The 15,000-nt window shown below is 39.5% G+C and overlaps 1 long non-coding RNA gene across 1 annotated transcript in view; it reads left to right on the top strand.

Annotated features, from left to right (window-relative positions):
* The window catches only part of LOC138360959 (uncharacterized), a 7,917-nt gene extending 2,860 nt beyond the window's left edge, over window positions 1–5,057 (top strand). Inside the window, exons 2-3 of the long non-coding RNA XR_011226726.1 lie at window positions 470–586; window positions 4,753–5,057. This is a non-coding gene — a long non-coding RNA (uncharacterized lncRNA). The remainder of the gene's footprint in view (window positions 1–469; window positions 587–4,752) is intronic.
* The last annotated feature ends 9,943 nt before the right edge of the window (window positions 5,058–15,000 follow it).

Below are 15,000 nucleotides of genomic sequence, written 5' to 3'. Positions count from 1 at the left end.
AGTAGATTTGATATTTTTCTTTAATTGTTTATGTCTGCTGTCTCGCCTCCTTTATAAAATGGCATCGTTCTTGCTTTTTTAAGGATATCAGGAAAAGTAAGGCACTCCAGAGATTTGTTGACTCCTTCCTAGTGTTGCCTAGCCCAGCCCAGCCTAGACAAGGCAGGCTGGGCATCCTAGCCTCACGCAGCTTAGCCCCAACCTACATGTAGCATCCCAGTCCATCCTAAGTGATCATTACCTTACTGGCTGTGTTTTCTCTTCAGCCCTGAATGTAATGTGGTGGAACATAAGCAGATACATATCAGGTCTTAGAGAATCTGTACTTCATACATTTCTTAATAATGTCTCACAAATATTTAAATAATTAAAAAAAAATTGTATAATAACTTCATATTATTCTTGCAATTTATTTTTGCATTTTTTTTTATACAAAATTTACATTTTAAAAGATTACCTCTATTTTTAGATTGATGACTTGAAGACTACAGTGCCATCCACAGCAAATCATGGTCTTAAAATATCTCCTAGCAATGACGAGACCAATTTTCACAGAGATCAAATTTTTGCTAAGCAGTAGTCACAGGTAAATATATATTATATATATAATATTATATATATAATATTATATATATAAAATTAACTACTTCTTTGCTCAAAGCACCTTTAGACATTCTGAGAGTTGTGCTATTTTATTAAAAAATTAATTAGGCTATATTTTAATGTTTTGTAATGTTTTCATTACTTTTTTTGTTTTGAAATATAAATTGTTGAGTTTTGAAACATTTTGACATTAACTATACCTGAATATTTATAAACAAAAAAATACCAGAACTATGTCCTTGACAATTGCACTAAGAAGTCTTTGCCAAAATCAGGTGCTCAGTGCAGTAGTTAAAAACTTAAAAGTTGTACCACCTCTGGTGCAAGATTAGGGACCCATAGCCTCAGAGAAGAAAATAGAGAGTACTCAGAGAAGGCCTTGAATAATAGGCAGGCTGTTTGTGTGTGTTTCGACGGTAAGCTTGCTGACACCAAATGTAGTTACCTAAGTGTAGTTACAGGATTAGAGCTACGCTCGTGGTGTCCCGTCTACCCAGCACTCTTTGTCACATAATGCTTTGAAACTACTGATGGTCTTGGCCGCCACCACCTTCTCACTTAACTTGTTCCAACCGTGTACCACTCTGTATGCGAAAGGAAATTTTTTTATATTTCTTTGGCATCTTTGTTTAGTTAGTTTAAATCTATGACCTTTTGTTCTTGAAGTTCCAGGTCTCGGGAAATCTTCCCTATCGATTTTATCAATTCCTGTTACTATTTTGTACATAGTGATTTTATCACCTCTTTTTGTTGTCTTCTAGTTTTGGCATATATAATGCCTCTGACCTCTCCACATAGCTCTTGCCCTTTAGTTCTGGGAGCCACTTAGTAGCATGTCTTTGCACCTTTTCCAGTTTGTTGATGTGCTTCTTAAGATATGGGCACCACACAACCGCTGCATATTCTAGCCTTGGCCGAACAAAACTCGTGAACAATTTCTTTAGTATTTCGCCATCCATGTATTTAAACAAAATTCTGAAGTTAGAAAGCGTGGCATAGGCTCCTCACACAACGTTCTTTATGTGGGCCTCAAGTGATAGTTTTCTATCTAGAATCAACCCTAGACCTCTTTCTTTTATCAGAATTATATAAAGATTTCTCACATAATTTGTAGGTTGTGTGGGATCTATGTTCTATTCCACATTCCATAACATGGCATTTATTCACATTAAATTTCATTTGCCAAGTGGTGCTCCATATACTTATTTTGTCCAGGTCTTCTTGAAGGGCATGACAATCATCTAAATTTCTTATCCATCCCATTATCTTAGCATCATCAGCAAACATGTTTATATAATTCTGTATTCCAACTGGTAGATCATTTATGTAGACAATGAACATTTCTGGTGCATGTACTGTGGTACTCCACTTGTGACACTTCTCCAGTCCGATTGCCTCTGATTACTGCCCTCATTTTTCTATCAGTCAGAAAATTTTTCATCCATGTTAGAAGCTTACCTGTCACCCATCCAAAATTTTCTAGTTTCCAGAACAACCTCTTATGTGGAACTCTGTCGAAAGCCTTTTTTATGTCTAGATAGATGCAGTCGACCCAACTACCTTTTTCCTTTAAAATCTCTGTGGCTCAATCATAGAAACTGAGTAAATTCGATACACAGGATCTTCCAGATCGAAAACAATACTGTCTGTGTGATATTATATAATTTCTCTCCAGGTGTTCTACCCATTTAGTTTTTATTATTTTTTTTTTCAATCTTTTCACTGTTACACTTGTCAATGATTCAGGTCTATAACTGAGAGAGGTGGGGTCTTCCCTGTTGCCACTTTTGTAGATTGGAACTATGTTAGCCTTTTTCCACATGTTTGTTATGACTCCTGTACACAGGGATGCCTGAAAGATCAGGTGAAGTGGAAGGCTGAGCTCAGATGCACATTCTCTCAGAACCCATGGTGAAACTCCATCTGGACCAACTGCTTTGTTCTTACTTAGCTACTTTAGCATATTTTCCACTTCATCTCTAGACACCTCTATACGCTCTATGATGTTCTCAGAAATTCTTATTGTGTCTGGTTCTCTTAAGATTTCATTTTGTATAAACACACTTTGGAACTTTTGGTTTAATGTTTCAGACATTGCATTATCATTTTCTGTGAATCTGTTTCCTATTTTCAACCTCTGGATATTATCCTTTACCTGCAATTTGTTGTTTATGAATTTCTAGAATAGGCCCAGTTCTGTTTTACATTTATCCATTATCCCTTTTTAAAAATTTCTTTCTGCCTCTTCCCTTACTGCTGTATAGTTGTTTCTCGCATCTTTGTATCGCTGGTATGATTGGGGGTTTGGCTTCTTTCTATTTTGATACCTGCTTGATGGGGTTCTGCTCTTCTACCCCCCAAGCCCGGCCCGAGGCCAGGCTCGACTTGTGAGAGTTTGGTCCACCAGGCTGTTGCTTGGAGCGGCCCGCAGGGCCACATACCCACCACAGCCCGGCTGATCCGGAACTTCTCTTAGAAAACAGTCCAGTTTTCTCCTGAAGATGTCCACGGTTGTTCCGGCAATATTTCTTATAGTCGCTGGGAGGACGTTGAACAACCGCGGACCTCTGATGTTTATACAGTGCTCTCTGATTGTGCCTGTGGCACCTCTGCTCTTCACTGGTTCAATCTTGCATTTTTTTCCATATCGTTCACTCCAGTACGTTGTTATTTTACTGTGTAGATTTGGGACCTGGCCCTCCAGTATCTTCCATGTGTATATTATTTGGTATCTCTCTCGTCTCCTTTCTAGAGAGTACATTTGGAGAGTTTGAGACGATCCCAATAATTTAGGTGTTTTATCTCGTCTATGCGTGCCGTATATGTTCTCTGTATTCCCTCTATTTCAGCAATCTCTCCTGCTCTGAAGGGGGAAGTGAATACTGAGCAGTACTCGAGACGGGACAACATAAGTGACTTGAAGAGTACAACCATTGTGATGGGATCCCTGGATTTGAAAGTTCTCATAATCCATCCGATCATTTTTCTGGCCGACGCAATATTTGCTTGGTTATGCTCCCTAAACGTTAGATCGTCGGACATCATTATTCCCAAATCCTTGACATGCTGTTTTTCTACTATGGGAAGATTCGATTGTGTTTTGTACCCTGTATTATGTTTCAGATCCTCATTTTTGCCGTACCTGAGTACCTGAAATTTATCACTGTTAAACATCATGTTATTTTCTGCTGCCCAATCGAAAACTTTGTTGACATCTGCTTGTAGTTTTTCAATGTCTTTCATTCCATGTTTGTGTCTTTTGGTCTGTGGCCCTCTCTCAATTTCTGTTGAACCAATCCTGTTTTCTGGCCCTGCATCTCTGTTTTGGTATGAATGTTTGTGTGCCTTCATTGTATATTTTGCAAAATTTGGCATACATTTAATTTACTTCCCTGTCTAGCAACAAGTCTGCCTAATTACTTATTAAAAAAAATTTGAAGTTCCCCATAGTGACCTCTCTCTCTTGAAATCAAGTTTATCAACTGTTTCAATGTCCCCATTTTCTGTGTGTGTGTGTTTGGAGGCTAAGCTTGCTGATACCATGTGTGTGTGTGTTTGGAGGCTAAGCTTGCTGATACCATGTGTGTGTGTGTGTGTGTGTTTGGAGGCTAAGCTTGCTGATACCGTTTGTGTGTGTGTGTGTGTGTTTAGAGGCTAAGCTTGATGATACCATGTGTGTATTTGGAGGCTAAGCTTGCTGATACCATGTGTGTGTGTGTGTGTTTGGAGGCTAAGCTTGCTGATACCGTGTGTGTGTGTGTGTGTTTGGAGGTTAAGCTTGCTGATACCATGTGTGTGTGTGTGTTTGGAGGCTAAGTTTGCTAACACCGTGTGTGTACTCACCTGTTTATATAATAATAGGGGTGTGTACCACCTCTGGTGCAATTGTAGGGACCCACAGCCTTGAAGAAAATAGAGTATTCAGAGAAGACCTTGTGGATTCTCACTGAACACTAATCTTTTCTTCTCCTATCACCCCTCTTATTTTGTTTTATGCTGTATTCTATTATATATCATATAAATACATAGCCAAATGGCAATATTTATTATGTCTATACAAAAAGAAGACATCCACTTTATTTTTTTTCTCTCCTTTGTTTCTATGTGGATTTTGTTGTGACTAATGATTCTCCTCCTTCCCATCAACAGGTCTTCCTCACTGGGCTTGCTCGGCTTTTGTGTTACTGTGAGGGTGCCATCATCGTTACCCTTCAAGTCTGACTCATGCTGGCATTGCATTTGTGGACTTCCCTTCACAGTAAACAGTCCTTCTCCATATGGTGATTGTCCAGGGCAAGCAGGGTGTGACTGCCATCTTGGAGAAGCAGGGTCTTTTAATATGAAGAATCTTCCGTCTTCTCTACTTACGCCAGCTTGTGCCGGCCTTGCATTCTTGTTACTTCATGGCCCTTGGGCCTTTTTTATTTATTTTACATAATAAATTTTTTTATTAATACCCGTGTTTCACAAGAGATCCTTAACATTTTAAGCACCAATTGTATTGACTAATGTACGTCTTGTAACCTTTAAGACATAAATAGACAAGACATAGATAAATGAGTGAATAATGCTGAGTGACTAGGTTAGGGCGAGGAACATAGTTCAGTGTCTGGCTTTGGAAGAATGCCTACTGTTTTAGAAACCTTATTGCCATGATCATAATCGTATGGGTTAAAAAGCATTTGTTGTCACTCCTACACTGTGGCTTGTTGAGCTTGAAACCTTTGCTCCTTGTTCGTGTTACATCTGACCTTTTGAAGAAATTGTATGAATCAATATCCTCCAAATTGTTCAGTATTTTAAAGGTTTCGCTCTATTACTCTCTCATTTGCATATATCTAAGCATATAGATTAGATATAGATTTAGATTAGATTTTTTAGTCAGGTAAAGGTACATACATTGCAGATGAGTTACAAAGGGAAAGACATTGACTAGAGTTCACTAGCTCTATTGGAAGAGAAACGTCTGCAAGACAAGTGTGGGCAAAAATTAAGGTAGCAGCGGCTCACAACGACCCCCAACGGCTTCATTTTGTATCTTCTCCAACTTGCCCATCCTACCTTTACCAAAACAAGAAATGACAGGTGCAGCATAATCAATAAGAAATCTTACAGTACTCAAGTACATCATTCGTAGCACTTGGACTCCCACTCCTTTCCACAGCATGCCAAGGCCTTCAGAGGTTGTAATCTCTTCCGACATTGAGTCAACAGTCTGTTCATCTCAGTTTCCAAACTCTCATAGGTATGTCCAACATATATGCCTAAATATTTATATATATTAACTCTATATTTTTACCGTTTATTTCCAATATAATGGGCCTCCGACTTCTACATTCAAACTTTAGTTTTGTCTTCATTAACCACTAGTCCCATGTGGTGACACTGGTTTCCGAAATTGTCCAACACTGTTTGAATCTTTGAAATATCTTTGCCCTGAAACAAAATATCATCAGCATATATGATTGGAGTTACCCAATTTGAGTATTTCTCAGATGCTATCTTATTCATTAGTACATTAAACAGGGTGAGACTCAACACTCCTCCCTGAGGTGTGCAGAGTTCTTGACCTTGATACCTTGAACCATACAACCTTGATACCACACCTGAGCCTTCCTTTCCTGAAGATAATCCCCTATCCAGCGCAATAATCTCCCTTCAACACCAAGACCAGCTAATTCATATAAAATAACCTCTTTGTTGGCTTTATCAAAAGCTCCTTATAAATCAATAAAAATTCTATAATAATCATTACCATTAGCTAGACATTTAATAATACAGTCAGAGGTACTTTTTCCTCTGAGGAACCCGAAAAATTATTAGACAGCTGATCACCTATTATATACAAAAGTTTATTTAAAATGATCCTCTCCATCATTTTACAAAAACACGAGGTTAAAGACACAGGTCTGTACTCTCCATTGGCTTTAGGGATAAGGATGATCATAGTTCTTTTTCATTTACTGGGAATTCTGCCCTCTTTATAACTAATATTAAAGAGGTCTAACAGCGGGCTTTTCGTCATAATGGCAAGTTCATTAAGTATTTCATAAGTTACTCCATCCTCCCCAGGGGGCGGTAGATTTCCCAACTTTAATCGCCGTTATTAGTTCTTCTCTGGTAATACCTGTGCAAGTGACATCACCACTGTTACCTGCTGTAAGTATAAAATCCTTTCTTAGATCTTTCCAAGAATCAAACGACTCTCTCGTTACAGCGGGTAATTAAATGAACTAAGTTTGGCAGCTTCCGCCCATTTATTTACGAGACCTTTTGCAATTCCTTACTGGTCAGGATGTGCAACAAAATTATGCTTTTTACCCCTTATTTCATTTATGTCTTGCCAGATTTCCTTCAAGTTTGTTACTCCTAACTTTCTCTGCAAACTCCTGCCAATACTTGCTCCAAATTTCCTTTCTCTTCTCCGCACACTTTTATGGGGGGATGCTTTTCTATACCAGATGTTTTCCGGTTCAATGTTGCATTAAATACATCTACCTCCTTAATTAAATCTTAATAAAATGCTTCTGCCGAATCTGGCTTATAAGTATCATACCAAGACTTAATATGACCAACAAGACCCCTTAATTCTCCCTTATTAAACTTTAAGCTTTTCCTCTGAAGGCAGGCATGCTTTTTATCTAGTTTAAGCTGTATTTGTAATGCAAAATCTCTTAGCATTTCATCCACAATAAGACAATTCTCCTCTATGCCCTCAGCATTTATCAAACAAGCATAATCTAATCTCCCTTCCCTCAGATGAGGAGAGGGCTCGCCCAGCAGTTGAACATCTTCATGTTCAACATGTTCATCTTCATGTTCAGATTGTTACCATCCCTATCCCCAGTTTCCTGGAGTGCTGCTATGTTAATATTCTCTCTAAGAGTATAATAGTGTACATCCACCGCTCTAGTTTTTAATCCATTAACGTTCCAAGATAATATTATCAATCTACTTTCATCCATGAACTCCGTAATATTTTTTTCTTTCTCCTCACTTGCACAACTACTACTAACATCGAAGGTAATAGTATTCATATCTATTTTCTTTGTTATTTCTGTATACCTTTTTACTTTAACGAAGGTACCCCCCAGGTGTAGGGAGGAATGATCTTTTCCAGGTATATTTTGAAAATCAGCATCGTTTTGCCACGTACCGCTTCGGTGGGTAGGCGGTTCCATGAGTTAATAACTCTGTGGGTGAAAAAGTATCTCCTGTAACTGGTAACTGGCTATTCAGACGAAGGACTTCGGGTAGATGTAGTTTACATGGACCTGAACAACGGTCGTAGTCTGCTGTCTGCTCTGTGTCGAGGCTGTAGCGTCTTGGGTCGATTAGAACTGTACACGCCGAGTGCTACATTCTTGACTGGAGATTGTACTGTGTGCTATTCGATTGATTGATGAAGATTAAGCCACTCAAGAGGTGACACGGGCATGAATACCCCGTAAGTGGTGGCCCTTTTGAGCCATTACCAGTATCAAGAGCTGATACTGGAGATCTGTGGAGGTGCGACTGCACCCTGCGTGACGGGAGATGTCTCCCGTGTGGTGTGTGCTATTCTGATTTATTTATAAAGATTAAGCCACCCAAGAGGTGGCACGGGCATGAATAGCCCGTAATGTGCTATTCTCAAGTCGCTTGCTTATGTACGGTGACGACACCTCACAGTAAGATATAGAAGGGTGGAAAACCGTTACCTGTAAATAGGGATAGGATTAATGCTTGTGTAATTAGTTATGCCATTATGATGATGAGATAATGGAGTATATGGATTACTCGATCACTACATCACCTTCAACTATTACTAGGGGAACTATTCCATGGTCCAGCGATTTTCTGAAAAGGAGTTTCACTGGCAAGCATAGTGAATTAAGAGCATAAGAATAAAGGTAACTGCAGAAGGCCTATTGGCCCATACGAGGCAGCTCCTATCTATAACCACCCAAACCCACTCATATACATGTCCAACCCACGCTTGAAACAATCGAGGGACCCCACCTCCACCACGTTACGCGGTAATTGGTTCCACAAATCAACAACCCTGTTGCCAAACCAGTATTTACCCAAGTCTTTCCTAAATCTAAACTTATCCAATTTATACCCATTGTTTTGTGTTCTGTCATGTGTTGATACTTTTAATACCCTACTAATATCCCCTTTGTTATGTCCATTCATCCACTTGTAAACCTCTATCATATCACCCCCTAACTCTTCGCTTTTCCAGTGAATGCAATTTAAGCTTTGTTAATCTTTCTTCATATAAAAGATTTCTATTTTGGGGAATTAACTTAGTCACCCTACTCTAGACACGTTCAAGTGAATTTATATTCATTCTATAATATGGCGACCAAAACTGAACTGCATAATGTAAATGGGGCCTAACCAGAGCAAGATATAGCTGAAGAACCACACCAGGTGTCTTGTTACTAACACTTCGATTAATAAATCCCAGTGTCCTATTTGCCTTATTACGAGCATTCATGCATTGATCCTTTTGTTTTAAATTCTTACTAATCATAACTCCCAGATCCCTTTCACAATCCGACTTCGCAATCTCAACACCATCTAGCTCGTATCTTGTAACTATCATCATTACCTAGTCTCAAAACTTTACATTTATCAGCATTAAACTGCATCTGTCAATCTTTTGACCATTTCAAAACCCTATTTAGATCAACTTGAAGTGATAGTGAGTCTTCTTCCGTGTTAATTTCCCTGCCTATTTTTGTATCATCTGCAAATTTGCAAAAGTTGCTACTCAACATAAGAACACAAGAACACAAGAACAAAGGCAACTGCAGAAGACCCACCGGCCCATACGAGGCAGCTCCTACCTACAACCACCCAATTAATTTGCCAGTTCCTTTACGACTTGGGACTTAAATCCATTTACACTTTGGGCTTCTGAGTCTTTTAGTTTGTCAATGCTCTTCCTGATTGTGTCGTGTGTAATTGGTATTTCTCTTAATTCATTCTCCTTACCTCCGACAAACATTTGTGTTGGTGATGGGATGTCATTCAAGCTTTCTAGTGTGAACACTGATGTTAGGTATTCATTGAGAGTGTTTGCCGCCCTTTTATGATACAACTTAAAATTGTTAGTCTCATCTTTTATGGGTCCTACGGAGTCAGTTCTTTGTTTGGGTTTTACTTCGTATATACTTGCCCGAAACGCTATGCGTATTAGTGGCTTTAGGTATTGTATTTTAAATTTTAAAATTTTGCCCCGAGGTGCGAGTTTATTGGGAGTACTTAGCTGTATCATTAGCAAGGTAATTAACTATAGTTTGCTGTCCTCCGTCCTTTAACAAATCCATTGACCCCTCCCCTAACCTGCCTATTTTGTGCAATAGTCGGTTTAGGATGATCCTTTCAAGCATCTTCCAAGTGCATTACATGAGACTGATAGGTCTATAATTGCCAGGGTCATTGGGTTTCGGTATTGGGACCATTATTGCATGTTTCCATTGTGTGGGCAACACTCCACATAGGAATGACTTGTTAAACAGGTGGAGTAGTGGATTGCCAGACACTTCACACAGTGCATTGAGTATGTCGTAGGTGACGCCATCTTCACCAGGTGCTGTACTTTTACCCTTTTCATAGCCCCCTTTACTTCCTTGGCTGTAATTGGTTCCCCATACTCGTCATCACTAGATTGTGCTCTTTTTATCCTAATCCTTCTGTCATTATGTCGGAGGAGCTGTTCCCTGCTTACTTCTGCAGGGAGGGAGGAGGATGATGCTGCATCACTCCACTTGTGTATTAGTTCTTCAGCCTTACCCTGGGGGTCGTTGTGAGCCGCAGGCCGGGCTCTGCTCCCCTTAGCTACCTTAATTTTTGCCCACACTTGTCTTGCAGACGTTTCTCTTCCAATAGAGCTAGTGAACTCTAGTCATTGTCTTTCCCTTTGTAACTCATCTGCAATGTATGTACCTTTACCTGACTAAAAAATCTAATCTAAATCTATATCTAATCTATATGCTTAGATATATGCAAATGAGAGAGTAATAGAGCGAAACCTTTAAAATACTGAACAATTTGGAGGATATTGATTCATACAATTTCTTCAAAAGGTCAGATGTAACACGAACAAGGAGCAAAGGTTTCAAGCTCAACAAGCCACTGTGTAGGAGTGACAACAAATGCTTTTTAACCCATACGATTATGATCATGGCAATAAGGTTTCTAAAACAGTAGGCATTCTTCCAAAGCCAGACACTGTACTATGTTCCTCGCCCTAACCTAGTCACTCAGTATTATTCACTCATTTATCTATGTCTTGTCTATTTATGTCTTAAAGGTTACAAGACGTACATTAGTCAATACAATTGGTGCTTAAAATGTTAAGGATCTCTTGTGAAACACGGGTATTAATAAAAAAAATTTATTATGTAAAATAAATAAAAAAGGCCCAAGGGCCATGAAGTAACAAGAATGCAAGGCCGGCACAAGCTGGCGTAAGTAGAGAAGACGGAAGATTCTTCATATTAAAAGACCCTGCTTCTCCAAGATGGCAGTCACACCCTGCTTGCCCTGGACAATCACCATATGGAGAAGGACTGTTTACTGTGAAGGGAAGTCCACAAATGCAATGCCAGCATGAGTCAGTCTTGAAGGGTAAACGATGATGGCACCCTCACAGTAACACAAAAGCCGAGCAAGCCCAGTGAGGAAGACCTGTTGATGGGAAGGAGGAGAATCATTAGTCACAACAAAATCCACATAGAAACAAAGGAGAGAAAAAAAATAAAGTGGATGTCTTCTTTTTGTATAGACATAATAAATATTGCCATTTGGCTATGTATTTATATGATATATAATAGAATACAGCATAAAACAAAATAAGAGGGGTGGTAGGAGAAGAAAAGATTAGTGTTCAGTGAGAATCCACAAGGTCTTCTCTGAATACTCTATTTTCTTCAAGGCTGTGGGTCCCTACAATTGCACCAGAGGTGGTACACACCCCTATTATTATTTAAACAGGTGAGTACACACACGGTGTTAGCAAACTTAGCCTCCAAACACACACACACACATGGTATCAGCCAACTTAGCCATCAAATACACACATGGTATCATCAAGCTTAGCCTCTAAACACACACACACACATGGTATCAGCAAACTTAGCCTCCAAACACACACACACACATGGTATCAGCAAGCTTAGCCTCCAAATACACACATGGTATCATCAAGCTTAGCCTCTAAACACACACACACACACATAAACGGTATCAGCAAGCTTAGCCTCCAAACACACATACATGGTATCAGCAAGCTTAGCCTCCAAACACACACACACACACACACACATACATGGTATCAGCAAGCTTAGCCTCCAAACACACACACACATGGTATCAGCAAGCTTAGCCTCCAAATACACACATGGTATCATCAAGCTTAGCCTCTAAACACACACACACATGGTATCAGCAAGCTTAGCCTCTAAACACACACACACACATGGTATCAGCAAGCTTAGCCTCTAAACACACACACATACATGGTATCAGCAAGCTTAGCCTCCAAACACACACACACATGGTATCAGCAAGCTTAGCCTCCAAATACACACATGGTATCATCAAGCTTAGCCTCTAAACACACACACACACATGGTATCAGCAAGCTTAGCCTCCAAACACACACACACACACATATGGTATCAGCAAACTTAGCCTGCAAATACACACATGGTATCATCAAGCTTAGCCTCTAAACACACACACACATGGTATCAGCAAGCTTAGCCTCTAAACACACACACACACACATGGTATCAGCAAGCTTAGCCTCTAAACACACACACATACATGGTATCAGCAAGCTTAGCCTCCAAACACACACACACATGGTATCAGCAAGCTTAGCCTCCAAATACACACATGGTATCATCAAGCTTAGCCTCTAAACACACACACACACATGGTATCAGCAAGCTTAGCCTCCAAACACACACACACACACATATGGTATCAGCAAACTTAGCCTGCAAATACACACATGGTATCATCAAGCTTAGCCTCTAAACACACACACACACATGGTATCAGCAAGCTTAGCCTCCAAACACACACACACACATGGTATCAGCAAGCTTAGCCTCCAAACACACACACACACACACACACACATGGTATCAGCAAGCTTAGCCTCCAAACACACACACACACATGGTATCAGCAAGCTTAGCCTCCAAACACACACACACAGAAAATGGGGACATTGAAACAGTTGATAAACTTGATTTCAAGAGAGAGAGGTCACTATGGGGAACTTCAATTTTTTTTTAATAAGTAATTAGGCAGACTTGTTGCTAGACAGGGAAGTAAATTAAATGTATGCCAAATTTTGCAAAATATACAATGAAGGCACACAAACATTCATACCAAAACAGAGATGCAGGGCCAGAAAACAGGATTGGTTCAACAGAAATTGAGAGAGGGCCACAGACCAAAAGACACAAAAATGGAATGAAAGACATTGAAAAACTACAAGCAGATGTCAACAAAGTTTTCGATTGGGCAGCAGAAAATAACATGATGTTTAACAGTGATAAATTTCAGGTACTCAGGTACGGCAAAAATGAGGATCTGAAACATAATACAGGGTGCAAAACACAATCGAATCTTCCCATAGTAGAAAAACAGCATGTCAAGGATTTGGGAATAATGATGTCCGACGATCTAACGTTTAGGGAGCATAACCAAGCAAATATTGCGTCGGCCAGAAAAATGATCGGATGGATTATGAGAACTTTCAAATCCAGGGATCCCATCACAATGGTTGTACTCTTCAAGTCACTTATGTTGTCCTGTCTCGAGTACTGCTCAGTATTCACTTTCCCCTTCAGAGCACGGTTGCACGGTTGTTCCTGCCGGAACAACCGTGGACATCTTCAGGAGAAAACTGGACTGTTTTCTAAGAGAAGTTCCGGATCAGCCGGGATGTTGTGGGTATGTGGCCCTGCGGGCCGCTCCAAGCAACAGCCTGGTGGACCAAACTCTCACAAGTCGAGCCTGGCCTCGGGCCGGGCTTGGGGGGTAGAAGAGCAGAACCCCATCAAGCAGGTATCAAAATAGAAAGAAGCCAAACCCCCAATCATACCAGCGATACAAAGATGCGAGAAACAACTATACAGCAGTAAGGGAAGAGGCAGAAAGAAATTTTTAAAAAGGGATAATGGATAAATGTAAAACAGAACTGGGCCTATTCTAGAAATTCATAAACAACAAATTGCAGGTAAAGGATAATATCCAGAGGTTGAAAATAGGAAAGAGATTCACAGAAAATGATAATGCAATGTCTGAAACATTAAACCAAAAGTTCCAAAGTGTGTTTATACAAAATGAAATCTTAAGAGAACCAGACACAATAAGAATTTCTGAGAACATCATAGAGCGTATAGAGGTGTCTAGAGATGAAGTGGAAAATATGCTAAAGTAGCTAAGTAAGAACAAAGCAGTTGGTCCAGATGGAGTTTCACCATGGGTTCTGAGAGAATGTGCATCTGAGCTCAGCCTTCCACTTCACCTGATCTTTCAGGCATCCCTGTGTACAGGAGTCATAGCAAACATGTGGAAAAAGGCTAACATAGTTCCAATCTACAAAAGTGGCAACAGGGAAGACCCCACCTCTCTCAGTTATAGACCTGAATCATTGACAAGTGTAACAGTGAAAGGATTGAAAACAAAAAAAAAATAATAAAAACTAAATGGGTAGAACACCTTGAGAGAAATTATATAATATCACACAGACAGTACTGTTTTCGATCTGGAAGATCCTGTGTATCGAATTTACTCAGTTTCTATGATTGAGCCACAGAGATTTTAAAGGAAAAAGGTAGTTGGGTCGACTGCATCTATCTAGACATAAAAAAGGCTTTCGACAGAGTTCCACATAAGAGGTTGTTCTGGAAACTAGAAAATTTTGGATGGGTGACAGGTAAGCTTCTAACATGGATGAAAAATTTTCTGACTGATAGAAAAATGAGGGCAGTAATCAGAGGCAATCGGACTGGAGAAGTGTCACAAGTGGAGTACCACAGTACATGCACCAGAAATGTTCATTGTCTACATAAATGATCTACCAGTTGGAATACAGAATTATATAAACATGTTTGCTGATGATGCTAAGATAATGGGATGGATAAGAAATTTAGATGATTGTCATGCCCTTCAAGAAGACCTGGACAAAATAAGTATATGGAGCACCACTTGGCAAATGAAATTTAATGTGAATAAATGCCATGTTATGGAATGTGGAATAGAACATAGATCCCACACAACCTACAAATTATGTGAGAAATCTTTATATAATTCTGATAAAAGAAAGAGGTCTAGGGTTGATTCTAGATAGAAAACTATCACTTGAGGCCCACATAAAGA

This window comes from Procambarus clarkii, unplaced genomic scaffold (genome assembly GCF_040958095.1).
Source record: "Procambarus clarkii isolate CNS0578487 unplaced genomic scaffold, FALCON_Pclarkii_2.0 HiC_scaffold_135, whole genome shotgun sequence".
In the NCBI taxonomy this organism is placed as follows: domain Eukaryota; kingdom Metazoa; phylum Arthropoda; class Malacostraca; order Decapoda; family Cambaridae; genus Procambarus; species Procambarus clarkii.
Note: the sequence above shows the minus strand (reverse complement) of the source record. Positions and strands in the feature narration are given on the sequence as shown.